The sequence below is a fragment of the Lonchura striata genome, chromosome 10 (genome assembly GCF_050655825.1).
Source record: "Lonchura striata isolate lonStrDom1 chromosome 10, ASM5065582v1, whole genome shotgun sequence".
NCBI lineage: Eukaryota > Metazoa > Chordata > Aves > Passeriformes > Estrildidae > Lonchura > Lonchura striata.
In genome coordinates, this window is record NC_140712.1 from 16,355,951 (window position 1) to 16,383,622 (window position 27,672).

At 39.1% G+C, this 27,672-nt stretch overlaps 1 protein-coding gene across 1 annotated transcript in view; it reads left to right on the forward strand.

Annotated features, from left to right (window-relative positions):
- Positions 1-27,672, forward strand: part of TMC3 (transmembrane channel like 3) — a 197,783-nt gene that overhangs the window by 47,870 nt on the left and 122,241 nt on the right. The window contains exon 2 of the mRNA XM_085588326.1: positions 3,370-3,422. The gene's annotated coding sequence lies outside the window, so the exon portion shown is untranslated. The remainder of the gene's footprint in view (positions 1-3,369; positions 3,423-27,672) is intronic.

Sequence of the window (27,672 nt, forward strand, 5' to 3'; positions counted from 1 at the left end):
AATTTTCTAAAGTTTTAAACAGATTTTCTGTTACCTACTTTTGTCCTTCAATTGCTTTAAAATGATGTCATAAAGTTTCATTCTTGTGATATGCTTTAAAGGGTTTAAATATGAGTCAGTCTCTTTTCAAAATATTCATATTCCTATGAAGTGATCCCAGTTTGATATCAAAGGAAAAAGGGCTATAAATCAGTCCTTTTGTTTCAGCTTGAAACACAACTTGTACTTGTCCTATAGAGTCTGGAAAAAACCACCAATTAAATTTGCTACTCTGGAGGGCTCATGAATGTATTTCTAGTGTTTTCTGATGACTTAACAAAAAAAATAAAAAATATAATAACCCAAAAAAACAACAACGAACCCAGCAGGACAGGATTTATTATGCTGTATTAAAAGTGCTTCATGAGTGATAAAGGCAAAATTTCCAGAGAGGTCTCTAGCTGCAAGAAAAGGTGTTAGTGTAAATACATCAGGCCTTATGGGCCCAATGGGAGAAAAAGAAGAATAAATAAGAATAAATTTGAGAGGTTTGAGGGTGGAGCATCTTCTACACCAAGCCCACAGACAATTGATAGTAGTTAAGGTGTTTTCCCCAAACTAACAGAGAAGATAAATTTGCTTTTGGACCAAATGATTCCTGGCTTGTATGGATTCCCTGAAAAAGGAAGCCAAAGGGTTTTTTAATAGATCTTTGGCAGTAATTTTGGATGTTACCAGCCCAAGCAAGGCGTGGGGAGCAGGCAGGGTAGTACAGATGTGCTGTTGGTGTCCCCTGAGGTTGCTGCCAGGTCTGCTGGTGGCACCTCTGTGTCCCCTTGGCCACACGTTCCATGGAGGGAGAGCAGAAGGGAGGAGTGGCAGCAGCTGCTGCTCAAGGTGTGGGAAAAAGGACCTATGCCTGCTTTTGTCCCAAGTCACTGTTTTACACTTAAACAATGGCCCTCAAAAGCTGTGCCAGTAGGTAAATTCTGGTTTTCCTGTGCCCCTGTGCTGTGCTTTGTTCACCAGAGTCCCACTGCAGATGGGCTGCCCTGCTAAGAACCTTGCCTGCAGGACAAGAACCTTCAAGAGTGTTTTGCTTGGGGGGAAGCTGTGCTGGAGCCCCTGAGTGTGATGTGTGTGTGCTGGAGAATGCTGTGAGGTGGCAGCAATGGGCTTCTGTAGGTGCACTCAGTTCCACTGAGCATTGCACACTTGGAGGACATAAAATAATACATCCCTTTCACTTTGTTGTGATTTGATTCTCTCCCAGTGTAGGTGCCCTTAACAAAATAAGGGCAAGCCTTAGATTTTACACTATCATTTAATGTCATGGCATTCATTGATAATGATAAGAAGACATGTACAGGTGTACACAGCTTTATTTTATAAGATAAAAGGGGAAAGCAAATAATAAACATGAATATGCAATTTTGCTAAAGTAAGTTTCCTTGTGATGGATTTGTTTTCCTTCATGTGCAGTCAGATGGTTACTTGGCCACTGTGTTCTCACTAATGCTGATATAAAAACACCTTCAATGAAAAAAACTCCTCTGTAGCAAGTAATTTTGTGTTTAATTACTAAATGCCAATGTTTTTGTAAGTGATGCAAGTACTGTTTCTGTAGGAATAAGCAGTGTTATTGTGGAAGGATGGTGTTATCTGCTACTCATTCTTGATAAAGAACTTTTAAATGCAAGTTTCAGGTATCAGTTAAAGTAGATTCAGGGTTGGGAAAACAAACAAATGTCTTAAATTTTCATTTAGAGTTGATCTCTTTTATCCACAATATGATGAAAATTTCAAGCAAGTTTCCAATTTGTGGTTTTGTCCTAAATTTTTCAGTCTCATCTTCTGAAATCCTGATTTAACACAGACCTTGCCAAAGAGATCAAGGAAAAGTATACATAAATAGCTTTCCATAGTGAACATGCTCTGCAAGGTATATTTTTTTGTTTTAATTTTAATTAACTGCATCTCAGTTGCAAATATTTGCAATGAAAATCTAATAAAGCTTGCTTGGGTTTGGTTTTCATTAACATTGCAAAACTAGGAACAAATGAATAAACATGCATAAAAGGATCATGAACTGTATTGAATGTACAAGGGATTATGTCCAAGGCTTTGAGCTCCCTTAGATTTCTGAGCTGGCCTGGTTATGGTTTGTAAATACTAGAACCTGGGACACATTTAAAGACACCATCTCAGGAAGTCAGAGGGTTATAATAATAGTAGGGAAACTTTCTTAATATTAAGAGTCTCTTCAGATTAATCTTAAAACTTTTGTCACAAACTAGAATCTAAACATGGAGAAGAGAATTTGGAATGAAAGTAGGGGGTAAAGCCAAGGGACTTTCAGCCTTGTTGGCCTTTGTGACTCAGACAACCACCTCAAGTCCTGTTGAAAAGTGGTGGTCTGAGGATTATAAGGATGTAAGAATCATGGTGTCCACAGTAAAGCCCAGGCTTTGCTTAAGTCAACCTAACTGTTTTTTTTAAAGTTTTAGTAGGGACATGTTCCTGTTGGTATTTTTTCCCCTTGTGGCTTCATCACTGTGCTCCTTGGGGAAACCTTCACATATTTTTCTCTACTTCTGTTATAGAAGTATGTTGTTGTATTTCTGTGGAAATACAGAGACTACTTGAAATCCAAGGCAGCAGCATCTTCATAGTAGCCCTGCTTAACTTTGCATCAAGAAGTCAAATGAGAATTTTTACAGCAGCTGGCTTTGAACCTCTAAACTTGTGTCTTTCATACTGTTTAAAGCTTTTTGGCTGTTACCGCAAACCCACTGTCCTGGATTTAGTCTTGCTGCCTTTCACAGCTGTGTTTTAACATGTTCAAGATGAGAATTTCATTATGGAACTTTCACATTTGTGGATTCTTAACACAAATTCTAATAGTGATAGAAAATTAAAGTATGCATACCCATAGCAACAGAAATACTACAGCCACCCCTTAAATGGGGTGGCTGAAAGGAATAGGGTTGAGATTGTAAAAGCAGTTTGAATACACACATGATTGCCTTTCAAGTGACTTGATGTGGTTGTGCCTGTTTTCCCTTTACAAACCTTTATGCTTTTGAATTGGCATTAATGTTAATGGCAAGCAAATTCTGAAATCACATGTGTGATTACTTACCAGAGCTGAATTTCAAATACCATGTGTTCTACTTAGAGGGAAAAGGCACTGCCAAATGTAAAAAAAAAAATTAAAAAATTCAGGTGTTGATAGAATTATATTCCATGTCACAGGTACAAAGATTTTGCCCATTTCAGCCTCCTTCTCAGCACATTCTTGTGCCTGTCCAAACAAATATGCAGGTTAATACACTACAAAGAGGTTTCTATTTCATTTTGACCTCTGCAACCCTATTTGTTTATTTGCAGGGCTTCCTCTCCAATAGAAACCAAGGAGCTGTTCACTTCTACATGGCAGTCAGGTAAAGGTCAACTAAAGCTGTGTTAATTTATAGGGATCCATGACTTCACTCTGCATGAAACTTGAACTTATATTGTAGAGGTACTGAGCTCTTTCCAGAATTTGTTCTGAAGACATTATACTCAAGGAAGGACTTTCCTTGACTTTTTGGGCATTGGCTCAGTATTTTGAGCTGCTTCTTCTTCCTTCCAGTCCATTTTCTTAACCCAATTAATAAGTGCCTTAATAGCTGCATTATTGAGAAAGACACTAAATAAATGAAAATAATAGCCCTGCATTTTCCTAGTTTTTTTCCAGATATATTCATTTCAGAGATATAATGAGATTGTAGTTAATGCCTCTCTTTAAATATGTTAATATATTGTTATTGATTTAAATAGTGTGTGAAATACCTGTTAAAAGGTCAGAATGCATTTCTTTAATCCCAGGTACTTGGTTAAATTGTTTTACTCTAATCCTCTTCTGCAGAGGTTACATGTAGTGTGCACCATGCTAAAATGATGAGACATCATGTTTGGACTCTCTCACCCAGCCCTTAGGGCTGGTTAAGGTGCAGTTACTGTAGCTCAATAATCCTGAAGATTTCCCAGTGCTCAGCACACCTCGATACCAAATTCTTCCATATGCATGAGTGCAGCTGTGGAAGGCCAGCCCAGGTGGGCACTTCTAGATCAGAACAGCAGTGGGAAAATACCAGCATTGGTCATCCACATCATGTACTTTATTAAAGGCTCTCTGCATCTTGATTTGTGCAGGCATTTAGCCTCAAGGAATCAATCCTTGGCTTCCCATTCACTCAGATATTTCCCTGCATATGATCCTGGGCTTGGATTTATTTTAAAATAAAAAATAATCTAAAAATAACATGATATAGAAGTGACTTCATTTGGGATAAGGCTAATTTTAAAGCATAGATCATATGTCTAAGATATGCAAATGTATGAAAAATAGACAGCCTTTGCCCACACACTCTGTGGCCTGGGGAGAAGGCACCTATTCCTTCATTTCCTGAAGGTGGCAGAACTGAAACTGAAATTTATTTCCACAGCTCTTTCTATGTATAAGATAGGACATTGGGAGCACTTCAACTGTATTAGCACTTTTTAAACGTTGGGGTTTTTTTTTTTTTTTTTTTTTTTTTTTTTTTTTTTTTTTTTTTACGTCCTTGGCATACACAAAAGCTGGTTGCCTTGGTTCGCTCCAGTGGTTTGAAAGCTGCTAAGATGCACTCTAGGTATCCCAGTACCCTCCAGTTGTAAGGATGTCTTTTTGCAACCACAGACTTCTTTAAAAGTAAATCCTGTTGCAGCTGGATTTTCAATAGCAAACATCTTTAAAAAACCTTTGGTGCATCACCAAGGTATTTGCAAAAAGATTTCTCAAAGCACTTTAAGGATGAGCTGAGGAGAAGTCTAACCAGTGACCCAACCGTATTTATTTACATTTTAATGCTCCTAACGTGATTTGATGGCACGATGTTTAATAAGCAGCAGCAGTTTGAATTTCCTGGCTCGGCCTGGCCGAGCTGTGGATATTGGCCTGTTACACTCTGTAATGAAATGAGATGAAATGAAATGAAACCTGAGCTGAGGCATCAGTGCCGGGATCTGTCACTCCTGCTGGGGCTGGGGGAGGAGGGCACTGACTCATGATGCTGAGCAGCTTTCATATCAAGAATGTGTTACAGACATTACTCAATGCTCATTAAAAAAAAAAAAAAATAGAGTTTTAGAAAAAAAAATAAATAGAGTTTTAGAAAAAGATGTGGCTGATTTGTTTGTAAAACAGCCAGCAGTGCAAATCAGAGTGCTGGTGCCTTGTGAAGGGTTCAGTGATTGAGATAAAGCAATTCTGGAAGGACAGAGTAGATGTAAGGTAGCTAATTATTTGTCTGTTTTAGTTCTGTCCTATGATGATGGGATGGAATGTTTTCAAAACTGTTCAGTTGTACCACTTCTTTCCTAGAGGCACAAAACATTATTTGGTGTAGCAGCTTGAGAAATGTTTTTCATGTCTCGCCTCCTTCTCATGCTTTCAGGTGAAAGGAAGTGAGTTGTCAAATATTATCTGTAGGAGCTGAAAGATGACAATTAACATTTGGATCTGGTGAAGTGCTCAGTACCTTCTTTATTGTTTGTTGTGTCAGCAAGTTTGTGGACATTTGGCATCTTTTTCTGACTAGAACTTGGAGCCCTGTACAGTTGGATTGTGTTGAAATAGCCTTTTGAATTAAATGTAAAATAAAGAGACATCTCAGTAAGAAATGATGAGGCCAGCTAACTCTATTGGGTTGTCTTATCTCTTGCTTGGATTTTGTTTGATTAATGAGGATTGGTCATCTGTTAACCCAGCAAATCAACACTGAATCATTGTTTCATCTACCTTATATCTACTTCCTAACATCTGTTACACACCTTTTCTAGAAGTATGTTAATGGCATATATCTTTCATCCATGGAGAGACTGAAGCCTGGGGGGGCATCATGATCTTTCCAAAGTGATATACAAAACTAATAGCCAGATAAGATATATGCTTTTTTCACATATTTGGTTGTTAAAATTTCAGTGCTGAGGCAACTGTGGAAAGTGTTGTTGTTTTCTGTGCAGAGTATTATAAATTACATTTTTGTTACAAGATTAGCCAGAATAACCTTGTGATTTATGCATCACATCTATGAGCCAAGTTCTGGGAAGAGTGAGGTTAAAAATAGGGCAGCAATAATGAAAAATTTGAAGTAATACGGGCATGGGAAATCTTATATAAAAATTCAATAAAAGATGATAAAAGAAATTTAGGAGATGGTCAGATTTGATTTAATAACCAGGAAAAAAGGAACTTCTGAAAGAAAGGATCTCCTTTCTTGTTTGGTCCTCATCCCCCTTATGCTTTTTCCGTGTTGAAAGATGCCTTATAGCATACAGTGCCCTAACTGTGATTCATTTCACTTTGTGTGGATATGGCTGGGGGCACCAGCCATCCCCAGCCCCTCCTCAGGCATCACTTGGGCTGTTTCTTGCTGTGGATGACACAGAATTTACATGTTGAAAGAAGCCACGTTGTACCAAAGGACCCTGATGTGCTCATAGAAACAGCTCAGCTCCCTTTTTTGCTTCTATGAACATATTTCCTTGTGTTGTATCTTACTCTGTGGTACTTCTTTTGGGAAAAGCCAAAAGAGAATAGCAGAGAAGCCATAGGGCTGTGGATGCCCTATTTGAGTGTTCATGTTGGTCTGGAGCAGTAACCTGCACGGTGTGTGCAGGTGATGCTGCCCCTCTCAGATGTGGGGCACAGAAATCTGCTGTCATGAGGCTCTGCAGGCAGAACTTTGTGCAAAGGTAACTCCTGTGATACAGGAGACACAGGGAGCTGTCTTTGGGGTTTGTTTTTTACTATTCTCAAGCTGATATAAAATGAGGAAGAGAACACAAGTAGAAAACAAATATGGGTGTGGCTATAAAGAGGAGATGATGGCCTTTGGCAAATCAATAGAAGCTTTGCTGCTTGTAATTCCATGAGGAATTGTTCACATTGGACAAGATACCTTGACAGGAAGCATATTTTAAAAAATATAAACCCAGGGCCATTCAGACCTAGACATATGGTAAGACTGTGTTAAACTAGATCCTACTCTTCCCTGAGAACTTCTGAGACCCTGCTGCATTCAGGGGGGCTGCACACAAATGTACACCTCAGTTCCTACAGGCTGGAATGCAGAACTGATTTCTGCTGGTACATTTTGGAATTAGTAAAATTAGAAACTTTTTTCAGGAGCTCCTTCAATCAATTCTTTTGTATTACACCACTGGGTGTGCTTATTGACTGGAGTTAGTCACTGACTTCTCCCAAGATTTGCTCAGCAAGGCCAGGCCAGCTGCCTGATGTCAGAGGGGCAATTGTCAGAAGTTGATTTGCTTATCTGCTCCCAGTGAAACAATTCCAGGATGGCTCAGGATGAATTTTCAATGACTTCACCATCTTTGTATTCTTTCTTCCTTCTTATAACTATTTGCACAGTTCCTGTTCTGTGGCAACCAGCTCCAGTAACATTTCTTATTTTATTTTAATTTAGTATAAATTTCTTTACAGATTTTCCTGATGTAGATCATTGCTTTTGTTATTCTGTAAGCATAAGATCAAATACAGTTATGCTGGTAGAAATATTTCTGAAGCTGAAGAACCACTTTCCCTTGTCTAAGTTAAATTGGAAAAAAATTGCCACCCCATCACCTTGTGTACTCTATATGAATGCTAATAATAGAGTTCAGGTGTGTGATTGAAGAAGTTATTGTGGAGACTAGTAAACAGAGGAGCTCAAGCAGACAATTTTTTGATTGTTGAATATTTTTTTTTTGTTTGTTTCAAAGATGTAAAGGAATCACAGATGCAGCCAGTTGAGTGCTAGTAGCAAAATTGCATGAGAAACAAAATATGAGTTGAGAGAATGAGTGCTTTTGTTTGGTAAAGTGATGGCCTAGAGTTGTGACCAAAGAATATTTCTCCTGTTGTTTCATCCCTCTTGTATTCAAAGAATAGGAGGATTTCTGGGACTTCAGTTTCCCTGAATATTGCACTGTTGTTCCAGTGCCTATTCAATAAAGTCTGATGCTTCCCAAAAGTGATGGATTATTGCACATGTGCTGTTGATTTCTGGATATAGAACAGTCCTTGGCTGAAGCATTCAATATATTGCATATGTGCCCTGTGAGGGTATGCATGTCTGTAGTCAGTCTAGGGTTTCTGCCAGGAAAAGGCTGCCTCATGTCTGGAAACCCCAGACAAATTCCTTACAATTCATCCAGATGAGATTAGAAATGGGGAAAAAATAATATTGTAAATTCTTAGAAAAATAAGACCACAGGAGACCCAAAGATGTTACCTGTTGTGCCTCCTTGATGGAAAATGAGGTCAGTTATGCCCATGACATTCCTAATGACAATTTTGTAACCTGTCCTAAAAGACCTCCAGGAAAAGTTTCTCTGGATAGAACTTCCCTGGGCAGCTCATTGCATGTTTAACTGTTCTTAGTTTGGAAACCTGTTTTAATAGATCCTATTTTTCTGGCCTTGATAATTCTAGTGGTTTTCTCTTTGCCTGGTGCCAGTCTATCTGTCCTTTAGTCAGTCACACAAAAGAAGGGATAAGGAAGGACTTAAACTTCTGCTTTTTGTACTCATGTACTTTGAAGCCTGTTTATGGTTTGAATATCACAGTTGTCTTCTTGGATTTTTTTACTACAGAATGACATCATTGATTCATATTGATTTTGGGATCCCCTGTAAATATTGTGAATTTTAATCCTGTCTCCCAAAGCAGTGGCAGACTTTCCATGCCATGTTACTTGCATTTAATGACATGTGCTCTTCCATCAACAAATCATCACTGATGGATTTTCAGGGCAGTGGCACCCAGAGTTTTTTGTGCAGCCCTGTTTGGTACTACTCTCTACTTTGGCAACATGCAGGTCAATAATCTGCAGAGAAAATTTTGTTTGCCATGGTAGTTTGACATTGACCAAACTTTTCTTGTTTGCATGTGAGGATATCAGAGCACCATTCAGAGTTTTAAATCAGAGTGTTTTATTTTGTTACAGGAAGAAATTAGACTGGTTTGATATAATTTGCTTTGAACAAATCCATGTTGGCTGGTCATAGTCTTCTTATTTTATTTCAGGTGGTTACAAATGAACTGTTTGTTCACGACATTTTTCCAGGAAGCTGCAGTTAAGCTGCCTAGCCTATAATTTTCTTGCTCCTCAATTTCTTCTTTTTGATAGAAGGCATTAACTCTCCTTTTCTGCTTTTCAGTGGCATTACTTGTCCCCCCACAAGTTCTTGAAAATAGCTGCTTCAACTAGTTGCTCAGGTAAAAAGGGATATGTGATATCCCTAGGATTACACCAGAAAAATATCTGACTCTATAATCAAATTATCATCTTAACAGAAAAAGAGCCCCGCTAAACCCTGACAATTGGCTCTGTGTGAGTTCAGGCATTTTGCAATTTCTCCTTTAGCAATCTCAAAGTGGTGTGTGATAGCACAAGAAGTTGGAGGAAGAGCACAACCTGCCTGGTGAATAAGCTGCCTCCTCCCTTTGTCTCCTGCAGACCATCTCATTGCCTTTAATAGCTTGCCTTATATTTCAGTTGTTTCCATGGCAGCTAATAATTTATTATTGAGTTAGTATTAATTGCTTTATAATTATAAATCCAAGCAGCATGCTGGCACATCTATCTGAAAACTTAGGCACTAATTCCTTTCATATTGATCTTCCTCCTTACTTGATCTTTTTGAATTCATTAATTGTTTTATCTCACCTCTTAACAGTCAGTAAAACTAATCTAAAGCTTTTGTGTTGTAACCCCTTTTTGTATTCTGCTGTTGCAAAGCCTCCCTGACCAGCACAGCACTAGATATAAGCCCCTTTGATGCCTTCATATAAATCCAGCAGAGGAAGCTGCTTTGAGAATGCCCTTGCCCTTAAATTTGTATTTTCTCTGTCTTTTTGTAAACAATTTCATAATAGAAATTAAAAATATGTGATCATAGTAACAAATGTGCTATTGTTAACATATATGAATATTTGGTATTAACAGAAAATACACCTATGGGTGTATTTTCCTTTCATAATTTAAATGAAAAATTTCAGTGGGAGCTATCGCAGATACCGACAGAAAACAGGCACTGATTTTGTTGCTGATATGTCTTTATATTTCCTGTCTGCCTGTGCACTCTATTGCCTACTGCTCCTAGCCTAAAAATATGAGCTTTTAGCAACTGTACTCTTTGTTCTGGATTCATGCATTTCTTGGCTCATGACTGGGATCATTGGGTTGAGAGGCAACACAAATAATAAGAGTAATCATAAACAGAGTAGGATATTGATGTGGCTGAAAATTGAAATATGCACTTTCTGCAAATGGCAGAAATAGTTTTTCCAACAGAGTAATATTTTCAGATATGCATTTATCAACAGCTTTGCCTATTTTCCTACCTGAGAAGTGCATTTCTCATGCCAAAACATAATTTTTTTATTTAATAACCTTCCTATGGAGCCTGTGCAAAGCCCAGTGATAATGCAATAAATCAAACAGTTTTGTTATATTGTATAGTTCTCACAAGTTAGATGACTGTTTAATCTTTGCAAAATCCCTGCCTTTAGAAAAGAAAAGCAAGCAAAGCTTGAGACAGTTGTTTTGTTTTTCCTCAGAGTCAAATTTTCTGCCTGTTTACAAACCACAGCTCCTGCCATACTATTAGACCATTAAAAGGTTTAAAATTGGAGTGTTTCTAGGTAAATAGGCACAACATAAGAGTTTCCATGACTGATGAAGCTGCCTTTGGGCTTATGGCACAGACCAGTGCCAAGGAAGTTTAACCCAGTCTATCAACTGTATTTGAACTGTTCTCCTAAGGATGCTGAGATACTCTAGACACAGTTGTTCCTTATCCTCACTTATCTGGAGATTAATCTTGCTCCAGGAGACACTGTGCTCCACTGCTTGGCAGGGTGTCAGTTTTGTGAAGGCACTGTGTGATTAGGCTAAAATATTTAGTTAAGGAAGAAACAAGAGTCTAGTCAACAGTTCAGTAGTTATAAATCTGGATGTACTGTCATAATAAAAACAAGTGAATATAAGCTTCATCTTGTTCTAAATTGATGTGGTTTTTTTTTTTTCTTCATACCTGCATGAAAGAAAAAGACATTGATCTGCCTTTCTTGTTAAAGATCTTCACAGTAGTTTCTCCTGGAGGCATTTTAGATGGTTCTCCAGGTAAATAACACAAACCTTTCTGAATATTTTTAATGAAGCTTCATAGAGAGTTCAAACAGATATTTTCAGTTAGGTAGTAATATATAGAAAGAGAAATCTTTTCTAGAAGGAGACTTTTGATTTCAAAGTATATATGATGTTGTTTGCTGTATTAATTGCTGCATATTTGTTTTCCAAGACACACTGGTTTTGGATGCCTACTTCTGCTTTGGTAACTTTCTCTCCGGTGTACAAGGTTATGGAGACTTGTAGTTGTGATGTGGGGGTACAGAAAACTTACTGAAACGGTTTCTCTATTGTTCTATACCTGCATGGCAGTTCACATCTCTGATCTATTGTTCTCTGCTTGTGGCAACTCAGCTAGAACATCAAAAGCAGTTTTAAATATCATTTGTGTAGCTAATTGTTTAGAATTGCCCAGACTTGCTAGTCAGCTCAATTTCTTACCTAACAAACTAGAAGGCAAATACATCTGGGCCTTTGACCATAAAGGGAACACTCAGGCAGGGTCACCACTCAGCCTTTGTGTCTGTAGCTGCTCATAACTTTCTTTTTTGATGCACAGCAAAAGCAGATGGATGGCATCACTGCTCCATCCATTAAGCTACACACATATCTTATGCCTTTTCAAAGTGCTGCTTGCTTTTTTAATCATTAGCACTTATTTCCTTCTGGTGCTTTCTTCTCTGTTGGCTATAAAGGATGGTTTTTTCATGTTACATTTTAATTTTGCTGTTAACAGGCCTGGCTGGAAAAAAGCTTTTGTAACAGTGATAAAAAAAAAGTGTGCAAGACAGCACAAATGACTTGCAAGCTTATTCCATGTGGTTTGCTTAATTGAAGATAAATAAATTTATTATCTTGCAATTACTGTGGCTTGTATATGTAAACAGCTTCCCAGCAAGTTTAGCAACTCAACATGCTGCTTTCCACTTGGCACCCGGTTTTACTTCACTGGATCTTAAAAACTTCTTGGAGGAGTTTCCCTCCTGGTTCTCTGGGCTCTTTGATATACAGACAAGATACCATGTCAGGATTTACAAATTCTTCCACAGAAAACTCAGATAGGAACCTTGAGATAGAATAGCAAAACAAATAAGAATATTAGTGACTAAAATGCATCTAAAAATGTTTTCCTTTTTCACTTCAGAGTATAATTCTATTCTATGAGATGACTCCTAGTTGATAGCACTGATTAGCTGTCTTTTATTGTTATTATTTCATAAGAAGAAGCACGTGGAATAGAAGAAATCACTCACTTGGGATTATGGGAAGGAGCATTGTTGAAATGTGAAACTGTTGTTGGAGCTTGGCAGGCTCATTCTGCCATAATTACCCCATTGACCCACAAGTGAACTTACTTTACTTTTCAAAGAAACCATTTTGGAATGTTTCCTGCGGAACATTTTGCTGTTGATGTGTGAGCATAAAGTGCAAGATGCTAAAGATATATCCAAACTTGTGGCTGAGTATCAATGCAGCTCCCTAGTGAAGCTGCACAGGCTCTTTTGGTGCACCACGCCTTTGGTGGGAGCACTTTGTGTCCTGAGCAAATCCTGTCCATGGACTTGTGCGATGCTCAAAGGTGTAATTACTTCTGGATTTTTAAAATGCTGTCTTTGGTGAGGGTGGACACTTCCTATTAAAGGGGAGCCTGACACCTTATAAACAGAAACAGAGATCTTTAAAAAAACCCACTGATTTGGTGGTGTGGCATTTTGGGTTTTTTCTTCCTTTTTATTAATCATGTACCTGGAGACTTCGTTCTCCCACTCCTTTTTAAGGCACAGACCTAATTGCCTTTGCTGGCACTTGATCCTGAACCGAGCAGAGAACTGTCCTGCCCAAGTCAGCCTCCAAGCTTGCCTTTTTTGATGGTTTGAGGCACTACAAGCCAGGACACCAAAACATGATCACTGAATGATCTTCCAGTCTGCAGATGTATTGCAAGGATGAGCTAGAAATGCTGAAGCATGAATATTTTTTACCTAGGCCTTTCAAGAAATTCTTAATATTTCTGAAGAGTAGATTTCCTATGGCTACTCAGATTTGCATTTTATGTTAGCACTGAAGCCTTTCAAAATACATCCATGGAAAATGAATAATCCTGATAATTCAAAGAGGAATTATATTTGATTAATTTTATAAATTAAATTATGTTGTAATATAATAAAAATGGGCTAATGTAGTGGTAGTTCATTAAATGTAAAAAAATCTGAATATAGTAATGGCCTAATTCATGAATTAATGGCTAATCAGCTAATCCTTCTTCTTTGTAAGAATTCAAATTTCTTTCTTGCTCGACATGGTTTTGATTAGGTAGCTGTGGATATTCGTTAGTGTTGCTTGTGGTGACATTTTTTGTTGGACTAATTTTTAGAATCTATCATTAATATGAATGTCAGTATTAGATTCTATTCCATGGGGAAGGTGGCAAAAGGAGAAATTGTTTCTGAATTCCTGAAGGTTCATCTTGAACACACTTCCCAGCTTTCAATTTTGTTAGGGTTTTTCCCCTCAGAGTTTAAAAGATAATGTTTCTAGAACGAATACTCTGCTTCTTCAGAAAAAGCAGCTCTCGTGTAACTTTCATTTCATTTCCTTGCCCGCACAATTAAAACACAAACTCGAGACCTTTTTCTCGGCGCTTCCATCGTCTATTTCTCATTATGTTTCTTGATGAGATTTTTAGGCTTCACAGAACACCGTCTAGGCAGCTAATCCGATGCAGCTCTAAGATCACAGCACTTCTTGTGTAATTCTTCTTAGGTTAATCAAGGAACTTACCGAAGCAGGAGGCTTTTTGAGGGCTGCCAAATTTGAAGCGCAGATCAAAGTTCGCAGCCCTCTGACCCTTTTGCCCCGAGTGCCTCAGCGGAGTCTCCGTCAATGGGCTCATTGTGAGCACGGCAGCGTCCGGAGCTGTACATTTGCAATTGTTTAGGCTTAGGAGGGGCATTGTGCTGCATTTCTCACTGATGAAATGCATTTTCTCTTTTTCTTTCTGAAGTGTAAGGGTTTTCACCTCCATTGACTATACAAGTGCTCTGGTCACCACAATAGCACTTAGGTGATCCTTGTTGCTGTCAGGCTGAGCACCCAGTTTTATGACAGAGTGCAATTAAATGGCTCAGAAGCCAACATTAAGAAAACAGCAGTGAAGAACAGGGGGAAAGCTTAATTTCCATATGGTCAGCCAAGCAAGAACAACACCAGCATTGTGATCTGGAGTAGATAGTTTAAGCGCTATTAAAGAGACATCTATTCTTTAAGTTGTCTCCTGAATGCTGCTGCACTTCTTTGATTACACTTCTTCATGGTCAAAACCTCTTCCTAACACAAATGCTTTTTGCGCGGCATGCTTTCTTTGGTGTTATTAATATAATAGCAAGGATTACTTTGAATAATAACACTGAACTTTGGAATGGAAATCAAGTAATTTAATTAAATGAAGTCTGACCCAGACAGGCCAAGGGAAATTTGGTAAGGTTGCCTTCATAACATTCTGATTTACTATATTCTTTATCAGGGGAAGATTGAAGAGTGCTCTGGTATTGGGGTAGAAATGATAATTGTCTTTCTAAACAGGGCCTGAAATTTTTTTGGTAAATCAAACTGTGTTCATTTATTTTTAAGTTTCAGAATTAATTTCCCCAAAAAGTCACCTGTGACTCCCCGGAGTTAGCAATTTGCCAGCCAGAAAGGTTAAAAGGTTCTGGCAGCCATATATTCTTTGAATTGCCCACAGCAGCCATTTGAGTACTCAAATGTAAAAGTTCACATCTTGGTTTCAGATGTGCATATTGTTACAGCCACTGTAATGCTGAACTGGTCTCTGTGCTCCCTGAGCTGTGGGAATTTGGCCGTTTTGAATGTGAGATGTCTTTGAGATGAATTACCAGGGTCTGTGCTCTTGCACTGTCACAGGAACACACTTAAAAGTTTACAAGTGGCACAATGCAGAAAGAGAAAAGAGGGTGTGTGAAGAGTGCAGGTTTATTTGGGGGGTTTTGGATCTATTTCTCACTGAATTGAAAACAAGCTTAGGAACTACATAATGCTTGTTTCAAGAGCAGTTAACTTGAAAGTCAATGAGTCAATTCTTGTATAAAGCTTAAATTATCAGGTATTTCTGAGAAAACATAACATTTCCTTAGAGTACAAGAGCATGGTATCAGAAATTACAGGAGTTTATTGAAATAAAGTGAGAGATGTTCAGATCACCAATTTACTAATTAGGGTGTCAACTGATTGGTTACAAATCAAACAAAGCAGTTCAGGCAATTATGGTTCTCCCCATTATTGGAGGGGAACGTTTGAAGACCTGACAGGCAGTTGTTTACTCAATATGCGTATTAAATTCTCTAATCTTCAAATTTACAGAAAATCACTGTATCACCTGCAGGAAGTTCTCAAGATAAATACCCAGTGGAGTATTTTGGTACAGTCAAGGTGCAGCCTGCTGCCTTTCAAAGAGGAAAAAGTGAAAGGCAGGAGTGATAAAAAAAGCTGTCTTTGAGGGTTCTAAATTTTTTCTGCCCAACTCTGTCTTGACTACAACTTAATTTTAAAATACATCCGTTTGCCTGCCACAACCAAATCGATTTCCCTTCTATGTATAAAACAGAATTGTCAGCTTTATTCGATCCTTCTATATAACACATTAATGTGTATTACTGTTATATAAGACAAAGTTTATTCTGGTGAATTGCATTAACAGAAGAAATGTGACAGGTATGATACGAGCACACACTGTGTCAGCTTGGGAAGGCATGCATGTGCAGAAGAGAATATTGTCATCACTCCTGCAAAATAATGCAGAATATTACTTTATTTATGGCTTGAGAAACTGACAGAGATAGTTCAACCTTTGTGTCAGTCAATTCCTGATTTAAAACTCCAGTTGTTGGTATTCAAGGACTCAATTATGTTACGACCTTTCATTTTTCACCTTTTTACAACACACATCATACCAAGGCTCCACTTAATTATTTTATTTTTTTCTTATTCTTTCTTTGTGCTTTCCTCTCTAAATAGAAGCAAGAAGGGGAGGATTTCTTTCCAGTAACTTTATTTTTCATTTTTGTCACATCAATACCATTTTCATAGTTGTAATTCCATGGCGTTTCTTCCTGGCATAATCTCACTTGCCTAGCCAGCAAAGCCAAATGGGATTTCCCAATTTACTTCTGGAAACTAAATGGCCTAATGTTCCTCTCTGGTTATCTACCCCTTCAGCTGGTGGGATATATGCTCTGCCTTCTGCCTGCTTAGTGCCCTGTAGATAAATTTGAACAGAATTTCTTTAGCTGTCAGAGTGATGGATGGGCGGTACAGTGGAGCCTGCTCAGCCAGAGCGAGTGGCTGCCTTTGCCATCCATCACTCTTCCTGCTGTCAGCCCCTTGATCAGGGCTGCAGAGCGAGTTCAGCCTTTGTCTAGGTCACAGTGCCACAGAAAAACAATTAGTTTGTCAAGGATATACATATTTTAGCATGAGGAGATTTGACATCTGAAATACTGTTGTGTTCTGTACTTGATAAATCAGATTTTTGCTTTGTTGTGAAGTAGGAGCTCTGTGCTAAGGGGAGACTGAGTGTGTTGCATGGGGTATTCTTGTAGTTATAACTGTGGTTGGTGGGAAAGAAGAGTGTGTGATATGTTAGAAAAAAAGAAAATGGAAAAGCAGCATTTTACACCTGAGAACTGGAGGCAGATATATATTTTAAAATGGCTGTTAAAACATCTCTGGCCTTTTAAAGCATTTAGGATTTTTTCCTACCAGTAATTTTTAGTAACTCTGATTCTTTTGGGGTTTTATGTCATTCTCTGGCTTGTTTTGTTGGCTTTTTCAACTCACCAACTATTTCTGAAATAGGAAAGTCAGACTAAATTAAAGTATTTCTTCTTACTTGTGTTGTATTTCACAAAAGCCTGTGTTTCTCTGTATTTCATTACATTCCATGTGTTTAGCTGGTAACTTAAGTTTCTGCTCTTAAATGCTGGGCAGGATTTTTAATTCAGAACAGTCCTTAACTCATGCTGATGACCTTAATTTTTTCTTCTTTGTGTTTAGAGATGCTGGCAAGAAGAAAAGAGAGATACCCAACAACTCATTTAGCCTGCACTGAATGAGGGTTAGCTGCTAGAATATTTATTGTCTTCCAGTGGTTTGTACTGCTTTTTGAGGGACTTTTCCACAGTTTGGCAGGAAGGACTTGCAGATGTGCCCAGGTTCTGCTGGGGACAGCCCCAGGGGAGTGCTGCCCACTGCTGAATGTGTGGCTTTGCTCTGGAGGCAGCTGCCTGTTGTCACCTGCTGGAGAAGCCTGGGGTCATGCTGAGGAGGAGAGAACTTGTGATATGAACATCAGTATCACAAACCTGCTTTTTGGGCATCAGTCACTCCAACAAAAGACAGTCCTAGCAGCAGAGTCTGGAGGTTGTCACAGGGCTTCCAAATGCCTGAGTGCACTGTGGAGTAAGGGAGCAGCAGGCTGTGAGTGCTTCAAGCACTCGTAGGACAGGCTGTGAGTGGGGGGTGTGGGCACACACCCCCTTGTGCCTGGCTGAGCTGACACAGCACTCCTGTCCCAAAACATCCTGGTTCTTCTGTCCCCACAGCTGCCACTGGCTGTGAAGTGAACAACCTGCTTGTGTGCACAGCTATAAACCAGTTATCTATGGCACGTGCTCTGGTACTGAAGCATCCATGATATTTTCCAAAAGTAAGTTGGTCATGTTTAGCATTTCAGTGTCCAAAGAAGGTATAACAATATCTGGGAAATTAAATGGCCTTGCAAATAAATACCATGTTGTGCACTTAAGTGGAAAAGATATTTAAAACCATAGTCTTCCTCCTGAGCAGCTCGTGTGGCACAGTGAAGCTCTGCAGAGACAAAGTGTCTGTGTTCTGGATTTGCTGAGTGAGTGCAGAAATAACTGCTCCTTGTTCACTAATATTCCTGTTATCTATCACCAGCCACTTTCTGTCAGCTGGAACAATTGTGCTCACAGGATTGTTTTCTTAGAAGTCTGCTACATATTTATGTTCAAGTGAGAAGGATTTCTTCCTGGAGCTCTTACCAGTGGGATTGGTAGGGGAAAATAAATCTTTGCCAAATTTGTGTTTTTCACATTTTCAAGAGATCAGTTACATTTATCAAGTTTCTGGATAAATGCAGGTTATCTTCAGCTGAGTAAAATTGTAATGCTTCTCCTCTATAGTAGGAGTTATTTCTGAGTGGATGTTGTGCAGACAGCTGCCTGGATGGCTGTGAGAAAGATGGCATAGCTCAGGCTATGTTGACATATTTAGAAGGAATTAAGCCCTCTCCACACATCTGTTTTTTAATAACATTGCTTTTTCCAGTGTTTCTTTGCACAGTGGAACAAATCAGAAATAGCCAATAAAGCTGAAGGCAACAGAGGATATTTTTCTATCAGCAGTCTGTTTCCTAGTCCTTTTCCAAACCTTAGACAACTGCTTGTTACATTATCCTCTTCAAACCTATTATCCTGCTCTGTTTGATTTGCTGCTGTCCTGTGTCTCACGTGATGCATTTAAATCACAAGGTCTTCATGACATGAACTTTGGCTTGGATCCAGAAGTATAATATACAAGTATAGAATAGACATTATTTACTTTCAGGAAAGAAGAAATTTGGCAGCTGGCTAGGAAAATATGGAATTTCTGATTATTAGAATAACAGTAAGGGCAGGTTTTCATTACTAAGAAAGCATATAGACATTTCTGTTAACATGCCCATAACAAGGTAGCTTGTCATGCTAATTTAGTACCAGGAAAGTGCCTACATTAATGTAGGTGAAAGTAGTGGAAGAAATTTAGTGAAAGAAATTTAACCTGCTCCTGGTCTATTGAGAGAGAAAATGAGACTAAAATTACAAAATGAATTAATAAATAAAAATCCCCATTAGTGGGGAATAGTTATTTGTTTCTTGTTCCTCATAGTTAAAGGATGTTTATAGAATAGGCTGACTGAAGGACTCTGAAGGGGATCCAAGAGGAGTTACTGGTTTCTAACTTCCTCTCCTTTCAATAGGAGTGGAGAATCTGTGTTCTGGCAGAGGTACCAAGAGTATGAGGTCTGTATCTGTTACAGGAGCTGAAAGTCAAGTTGAGAGGTCACAATGCATACAGTAAATATTTAAATATGCTTTAAAACAAGTGTCTCTAATTTTAAAGCCTTTTAACATCTTAGACAATAGTTGGACAGGATAATGATTCCTGTGTGCTTTACTCATCTTGAAAAGTACTGAGTGAAAGCTCAGCTGGCTTCTATTTCATCCTGTTGTATGTCTGTTTGGTGGCTTCACAAGTGGGTGTTAAATCAGCTTTATAGGGAAACCAGGGCTAATATCTCTGCATTTCTGCAGCATAGTCATCTGGGGCATTATGCTAACCTGGTGAGCAGCGTGATGGTTGTTCACAGGGCAACGAGAGAATTTTCCATCTCGTTTCGGTGGTCATAAAGCCACATTAGAATAAATATAGTAACTGAGGGATAATACTGCCAAAGAAAGGGCAGTTTTAAGGAGTAGATTACAGACCATTAAAGAAGGAAAGAATTTGTAAGAGGACATAAATATCCAATATAATAAGTGCAAGGTATGTGTTACTCAGTAGCTAGAGGCTGGACTAGTTATCTCTAACAAGTCCCTGGAATGGCGCAGTTATAAGATTCAGGTGTTTGGCATGTGGAGGTGAATTTTCCACCTTAAAATCACTTCAGTGTTTTAAAGCTAGAAAAGACCTCTATAGTCTTGTTCGTGCCTTTTTTAAATCAAAGAACATTGATACATCCAGCCTAATATCTAATGTTTAACTTCATTTTAAGTATCAATTGTTCTCTATCAGTCCTTGGCCAAGCCTGACAGTTCCCAGTTTGTTGTCAGGAGAGGTGAGATTTAAAAGTAGTACAACTGATGTGTCCTATATATGCTGGCTTTTAGAGGCTCCCCCAGTTGCTCAGAAGCTTTTCTCTCTAGGGCCCTCGTATGAACATGACCTTCTACAATGCTAAATATTAAAACAACTGTTTTAAGCTTCATGTTTTAGTTTTAGAAGCAAAGGAACAAAGTGGCAGTGGGGGCCAGCTGGCAGACTTGCATAGCAATGCGCAAACCTTTCCCCTTTAGACACACCAGAATTTAAATTTGCACTTAAATCACGAGTCAGGATGAATTTAAGCCTATCCAAGAACTCATTTATGCACATCACAAAACCACTGCACAAATTGGTACGGTACTTTTCATTTGGCAGTCATTCCTCCAGAGACATCCAGGACAGAAATAGCAAGGGTACTGCAGGCCAGATATTTGCTGGCAAAGCTGCCTGTGGTAGAAAACTTGTTCAGCACCTGCCTGTTTGTGCTCTGCCTGGCTGCCATTGCCTGTGTGACACTATTGCACTTGTAAAGACTGGAATTGTCCACATTACTTAGGAAAAATACTGGGTTTTGTTGTTTAATCTGAGCTAAAATTTAAAGTGAGTGAGAAGTCAGAAAAGAACAGCAGGTCTGAGCAGAATCACTGTTTTCAGAATTGGACAAGAATCTTGTAATTTCTTGGGACACAAGCCTGGAATTGGTTGTGCCAAGCAGAGCATTGGTAGCATTTGTTCCTCTTTCCCAACTGAACAAATCTGAGTTAAGGCTGACAGGTCACTGTGTGTGGGTGTGGAGATCTTGGAATTTAACAACTCATATCTTACTCAGATTTTAGAAACTGGAATATTTGTTAATCAGCCTCTTTAGTTCTGCTTGCCCAGGTTCCTGCCTGATGATAATCTAAACAACTTTCAAGTGAACTGTCTGCTGTCAATTGTAAATTGTCAATGAAAAGTAAAAATTGGAAATTAGGTCAGGATGATCTTAAATCCTCTCAAGATCACCTGGTCAGTGCAGGGAGACAGATCTTTGTAGCCTCATGAAAGAATTTTTCAGTGCCAGTTTCTTTTTGCGAGACCCTGAAGGAAGAGGCTCTCTGTGCAACATGAAGACACTGTGATATTTGTCCTTCATCTGAAATACCTAAAATTGTGTTGTCAGTGGCAGAGAAGGGAATGTAGGAAAGAATCAGGTTTTACCTAGTGATTTTTTTTCCTGGAACATTAATCTATCATTAAATGTTGCTTGGATAATTGATGAGGTAGCTGAGAGTCTCCTTTTATACAAATGTTCTCTCTGACACACTGGTGTGCTTCACCTTCTGGAGAGGCAGAAAAGCTCCAGGAATTCCTCTTGTTGGCACTGATGGTAACATGTTCACTGGCAAAAACATTAAACCCAGCTTTGTAGAAATGCTTTAAACAAGTGTAGAATACCTTAGAAATGGAGAAGCCTGCAGCCAATATTGATTATTGTACCAGCAAAATCTCTTACCAACCTGTGTGTAGGATCTGTTGCATGGAAAGTGCAATCCTTTAATTCTTCAAAGCTTTGAATCTCTCAGCAAATCTACTCTTGCAGCAAAAGTCTGACAAAATAGATTGGATATTCTTCTTATTATTTTTCGATATGTCTACAATCTGTAAGCAGTTTTAGTGTATATTAAAAAAAGAAACCTGATCCATTTCAGAGAGGAAATTTTGGTTTTTTACAGCAGCCTCATTTGAAACTTTCTTGAAACATAGACTTATAATTAAAGAGGCTAAGGTCTAGAGAGAATCACAGAATAAAATCATAGAATATGCTGAGTTGGAAGGGACCCATCAGGATCATTGAGTCCAGCTCATGGCCTTGCACAGAACACTCCCATCACATGCCTGAGAGCATTGTCCAAAACTTGTGAACTCAGAAATTATGTGCACAAACTAAAATAAGTAATATCCCTAGAACCCCTCCTTGTTTGTTTGTTTGTTTGTTTGTTTTTTCTGTGTACATCAGAACTGCATTTTGCTCAATCCAGACCTCTCTTTTGATGAAAAAAGTGCTCAGTTTTTGTGTGCTATGCTCGATGCTGTTCGCTGGAATGAACCTCATGCTCCCTCTAAAAGGCTTTGCTTTCCACAGGATCAGTTTGATCCAATTGTGTTAATCTGTGTTAGTCCCTCTGCTCTAATTGGAGCAGGCTTTTAAGGCTGGTGACCAGCAGAGTTACTGCTCCTTATTGTACTTGGGAATTACTGCAGTGCTCCGGCAAGAGGAGAAGATTTTAGCCATAATTACTGCAGGCAAGGCTGTAATTTGTAAAGCCACATTGTCACACAGCTGGGGGAATGCTCCCCCCAGCTGGATGCTCACCAGGCTGCTCTGTTACCTCCTGCACAGCCTCTGGTGTTCGTGGCTTCTCTGGGAGCAGGCAGGAGAGGCTCTGCAGGTCTCTGCTCTGCTCAGGGGTCACTGCTGCCTGTTCATCTGCTGCAGAATCTTCTGGGACAGCGCTGGTCCTCAGGCCCAGCTCTGCTAAATCAGGCTGGAAAAAGATGCACTTGGTGGGGGGGGGGGATCTGTGAGTTTAAAATTCAGATTCCCCAAGATTTTAGGGTAAAAAAAGCCAGCTGCTTTTTGTGTTGGTTACATAAAAAGTATATTTTTTAAGACAGATTAGTAAATCTGTGTGATTTTCTTTTTTTATTATTTTTTCTTTTTCCATTCAGGTTTTTTGTCAGGGTTGCCAGCAGAACCCAGGGGTCCCTCATCTGCCTGCATTTTCCTTTCTGTATCATGAACTGCCTTCTGATTTGCAGCTACTTTCTCAATTTTGCCTCTGGTCTGCTCTGTTTCCTCAGCACTTGTTTGGGATCTTGCTTTTATGACTTTTCATTTGTTTCATTAAGTGAACTTTTGAGGCAGCAAAAGTCAATGGAAACTCTCTATGACTTCCCAGGGAGGGGGATTGCAGACTCTGTATAGACATATCTGGTGTTTCACAGAAATGTCTGTTCAGTTATTAACTACAAGTATTGTAATTTTTGTTCATATTGCTATTTCCATGGACTAGACTAATGACTTTTTTGCTTTATTCTCAGGTTGATAAAATTGTTTATTTTCTATAAGAGAGGCTGTTTCACTAGGACTCTTGGGTAGAAACATTGTATTAGGTAACTGACTTTTTGTAACAGAAATACCTTTTTCAAAAGTGGTAACAATGTCTTACAGGTTTTGCACTTAGCTGTAGTGTGATATGATACAGATTTTATAGTAAGGCTTCAAAGAGTTTCCATATCTGAATCACGTAAATGGGTATTTCAGTCAAACATTTTTCTCACATGTGAAAGCAGATGGAGAATTCTTGTTTTGTTTCTCTGGTTATAAAGGGAAATGAATTCTCTTACCAGTAAATGACTGCAAGTAGCTTATTCATGCTGTGGTTTGAGAAAGTACATAGAAAACATACCAGTGAGGGAATTGCAGCCTTGCTTTGAGTCCTGCAGCATGTATGGGTTTAGGGGTTCACCTGTAGGATTCCAGTACAAGAACAGTGAACATGAAAAGAGAGAGGGGAAAATAGATGAAGTATAAAACAGGAGAACAGATCATCATTGAGGATCTTTTGAAGATGTCTGCCTTGGCTGCTTCTGCCATGTCTAGGTTAAGTTGAATTTTTTACCCTTTCTCATCTTTCCAATGAGACATTAAGATGTCATTCGCAGCTCTTATAATTTGGGAATTCCTTCTCGTTGACTAGTCTACTTTCTATTTCTGTCTCAGGATAGAATGATGCAACTGTTTCCTTCCTGGTGCATGACTTAGAGCATACAAGATTCACATTGCTCTGCAGGGACATCTGTACTGACAGAAAAACATGACACAAAAAAACCCAAGTGTGCCATGTACCTGTTGGTGTCCTCTACTCTTGTGTGCCACTGCAAGACAAGTTGAGGCTTCTTCCTGAAGCTACTAAGATAGCTTTGAGAAATGGAGTTTCCCCAGTAATGTTCAGATCCAGATGTCTGTTTATTCCAGCTGAATAAATTCTTATCATACTGCTCAATAGTTCCCTGAATTTTAGTGAGTCAGGCAGACATCCACTTCTGGCTGGTGTTTGCTGTGCCCTTGTTTGGGTAAGGAGATCTGGTCACTCTAAATGAATGGCTACCCTGGGTCTAGCAGCTATTTTTATTTATTTATTTGTTTATTTATTTTTTGCAAGGAAAGATTTGTCTGTATCATTCTTTCTTTGTTTTCCATGCAGGACTTGGAAGATTTCTCAAACTCAGCCCAAAATTTCTGCTGTGGGTCTGTGTCTAAATAGCACATTTGATACAGACAAACCTCACTGTAACAGTGAAAAAGTGGAAGCACAGGACATGAAGAGGGCAAGAATGTGCAGCTCGGCATGTGATAGCCTCTCCAAAGCTTATTTTAGACAAAAATTTAGGGAGTAGGACAAAGATAAGGAAATATCAAGCCTTGACTTTCTAATCTCTGAGAGTTTTGGAATACTATGTGGGAAGATAAAGTGATTTGAAGTAGGAGTAGGAAACTCAATAGTACTGTAAATGCAGGGGAGCAGATGAGGAAAAACATTGGTAAGCAAAGCTTGGTGGTATCAGCTCACCAGACAACATTTTGGGTAATTATTTAGGAATCATCCAAATGTGAGTGAGCTGGGAGAAATAATGTGTGTTAGTAAACACAACTCCTCAGTGTCTGAGAGGGTGTGTGCCTGCCTAAAGCCAAAGGCCAAATGTTTTATGCCCATACTGGGCATGGCTGTGTGGTTGCATAGGAAGAAGCTGCAATTGCTGAGCTCCTTTCAAGACCAGGCCTTGGGAATAGAGAAATTATGGTTATTTTCACAGATTTTAAAGGGTGCACTAAGGCTATTGCCGGTGCCAGGACCAAACAGCACAAAAGGTATTAAAGAGAACGGAGTTATGTATAAATAGAAGCATGTGTGTTTAGACTGTATATTTCACTACTCTCCAGCATTTCTGGATCCTAAAATTTGAACATGGACAGTGTGACCCACAAGTTACCTGGATCTGCAGTGAGAGCAGGAATATTCAGTGAGGCTCTAACTCAGCTGCACATCCAATTCTGAACTCTGTGTCAAAATGGAAACTATGAGGAAAAAACTCCTAAGAGTGTCATCTGTATAGATAGAAGTTTAAAAAGTATTGTGTGCTAAATACAGGAGAAAAGCCTCTGACTCTGCTTGGTGGCTCTGTGTCAGCCAGGCTGCCTGTCCAGCCCTGGGTGCCACAGAGCAAAGCAGAGCACATGGACAGGGACCAGAGACAAGGTACAAAGATAATAAAAGAAAATGCCAGCTATGAAAGCACACTGAAAACATTTGGGTTTTGTAGGCTGGAGTTGAAGAAGGCTGAGGAGATGTATGCAAAAAGCTGCTATTTGAAGGAAGAGAATAATCTGTTTTTTCATGTCTTCTTGGGACAGAACAAGAACTGATGACTTTAAATGAAAGCAAAAGAGATTAGGAGTTAGATAGGAGGAGAAGCTTTGCAATTGTTCAGGATAATTTGTCACTGGAATGGATTGCTTAGGGCTGCTGTGGAATCACTTCAACTTGGTGAGATCAGGCTTGACAGACATCTGCCAAGAGCACCAAAAGTGCTGATGCCTGTGCCTGGGAGCAGCAAGGTGAGATCAGGGACTACTTGAGCACCTTGTCCTGGTTTCTTTGATATGCGTCTTTGTATTTTCCTTCTCACACTGCTATTTTCTGTGACACCTCGCTCATCTAAAAAGAAATCTTATTTAAAATGTTTGTGTGATACCTACTTCAATCAACCAGCAGGAAAACAAATGTAATGTCTGGTTTTGTGACAGAAGGGAAGTTAGCCTGAGACAGATTTTGCTACAGAGACCAGCTTTAGGGCTACCACAATTTTTAAAACATCTGTTTCACTGTGGTGTAGCAGGAAGCAGCTTCTATTACACTTTATCAGCAAAAATTCAAATCCCTAAGTGACAGGACAAGCTTAGAAGGAAAAACAGCTGTCAACGAGACTGTGGTGCATGTGCTGTGGGCCTCAGCAAAATAAAACTTAATAGGAAGGGAAAGCAAAGCATCTTTTCATTCAGCTTTGAGGACAAATGTACACGGTCCCAGATTATGGGATGGATTTATTCAGCAGTCTGTGGGATGTGTTACTCACAGCAGTGCTCAGTGACCCTGGAGCAGGCAGAGCATCCCCCAGGGCTCCCAGGCCAGGCTGGCTTCAGTGCAGCAGATGTGTCACGGGGCTGAGGAGCAGGGCAGGGACTCTGGCTGCATAATTCCTTTCTGTTGGATAAAACAGAATGGTGACTCTGCTCAGCTCTGTAATTGTAGCTGCATGTGTTCCATTGGAGCACTAGGGCTACAGGAAGGGAAAAGACAGGGAATTGTGGTATACTCACACTCTCTGAATTGCTGGTGCTCAAATATTGTGCAAATAATTAGTTCTGGAGCATTAAACTCTTAATATTTTTCTGTATTTTCATTATGAAAGGGGTTTCTCTTTGAGGTTTTTGCCTGCATTTGGATCTAGGACTTGCTAAGGGGACTAATCCTTTTTGGAGAAAAAATGCAATAAACCATCTTTTTTTTTTTATTTTTTTTTTTTTGTATGTGTGTTTCAGATCTTGGGCTACACATTGACTTTGAAGTGGAACATAACCATGATTTGTTGCACTAAAAAAATGTTGGTGTTAAATTGCTCATTCCTCTTTGGTAAATAGTGGGGGAAAAAATGTATGATCATTATTTAAAAACAAACAAAGCTGGAATTCATGCTAGAAGCAGGGCATTTACAGTCAGTGGTTTCTAGAGTGAGTTAGAAAAAGGATTAGGATTGCATCATAACATGGGCTTCACTCCTCTGAGTTCCTCAGTGAATCTGTGTGAGTAACAGATATTCTTCTCAGACAGCGACTTACTTAAAAAGCATAGGCATTAAATTGCAAAAAAAAACCACCCAACTAAGTATATCAAAATAAAAAACCCAAACCACCCAACACCAAATAACAACCAAATAAACAAAACATCCCAAAGTCATTAACTAATACGACTACAAACCTGGGTTGCATAAAATACCCCAGATTTGGTGAGGTGTACGTGGACGTTAATGAGCTAAGTGAGCTGAAAAGTAAACAGGATGTGCCTCATTTCCCCTGATGAGCTTTTCTGTACAGGACCCTGGAATTTGCCTTCAGGTGAAGTGTCAGAGATTGTACTTTCCCTCGGGAGAGCCAATTCTAATTAAGCAGTATACAGACAAAATCATTTCTTTGTTCTGCTTTTACAGAGAAACACTTGAATACCAATTTTGGCACGGAATTACTGCCGAGGACATTGGCAGTGGCACCTCACCTGTGCCTCTCTGAGCTCTGCACTGTCACCATGGGATATAAAAATGGTTTCCACAGAATCAGCAAAGTGGAGTGAACACTAGCTGAATCTCATTACATTGGCTTTACTTTCAATTTAGACAAGGCACAAATAATGAGAATTTGTTAATTAAATACTGTGCTGGTAATTTTTTTTAACCTCATGAGGTAAATGGC